The following is a 965-nucleotide window of genomic DNA, read 5'->3' as shown; positions in this document are numbered from 1 at the left end:
ATTGAATTTATAGTGTGATCGGAACACCTTATCAATAGAATAAAAAGGCATTCGATAGTGTTCGAAAGGACATCTATTTGGACGGGTTCTTTGAAGTATTGTGTTCTAATCATAGTATAACACTCATATACTCAGCAAATATCCTAACACCACATCCACGATTATTAAACATCGAGTACGTGTTCTCATAAATAGATTGTGAGGCATTATATATATATCAAATAATAAAACAAATACTTACAAATAAACATTGAGGTGTTGCATAAATCAATCAATTAGTCATAACAAAGAAAATATAAATAATAGGATAATATCATAATATCTCAATACAAATCTTAAAAGATCAGATGTAAAATAGTAGAAGTGAGTCATACGTTGTAATAATAACGCGCATCGAACCACGAACGATAAAAGAACGATTCCGAATACATCCAGATCAACAAGCACAACGTTACAGCAGTCGAGGTAAGTGATACTATATTTATTAGTACTTAAGTCAACGTAAAATTATATCCCCCATCTCAGACAACTATAAAACCTTGTTGTGGAATAAAATAATTTATACATATACTACCCTTTTCTCCTCCTCTCTTTTTATAATTTTTTATTTTATTCTACTACAATATAAATAATAAAATAAATAATAAAATTAAGAACGAACGTAATAATTACGAAAATAAATACGACGTCTCACCGCGAGTTAATAACCGGTACTGAATTTAGATTAAATTGTTTAGTGTGGTGAGTTATTTCTTTGGAACATATTAATATCGCCTCGTATCATAATCTACGTTAATCTACGTTAATCTACGTTAATCTAATTTTACAGATATAATAAAATAAGATAAAATATTATTTTATTTTATACTGTTTGCTCAGTTTAATGTTTAATCATCCGTAAAACCGCAAAATTCCGAGCCCCGATTAATCACACCGATATCGCGATATTTTCGATAATTATTTTT

The sequence above is a fragment of the Acyrthosiphon pisum genome, chromosome X (genome assembly GCF_005508785.2).
Source record: "Acyrthosiphon pisum isolate AL4f chromosome X, pea_aphid_22Mar2018_4r6ur, whole genome shotgun sequence".
In the NCBI taxonomy this organism is placed as follows: domain Eukaryota; kingdom Metazoa; phylum Arthropoda; class Insecta; order Hemiptera; family Aphididae; genus Acyrthosiphon; species Acyrthosiphon pisum.
Note: the sequence above shows the minus strand (reverse complement) of the source record.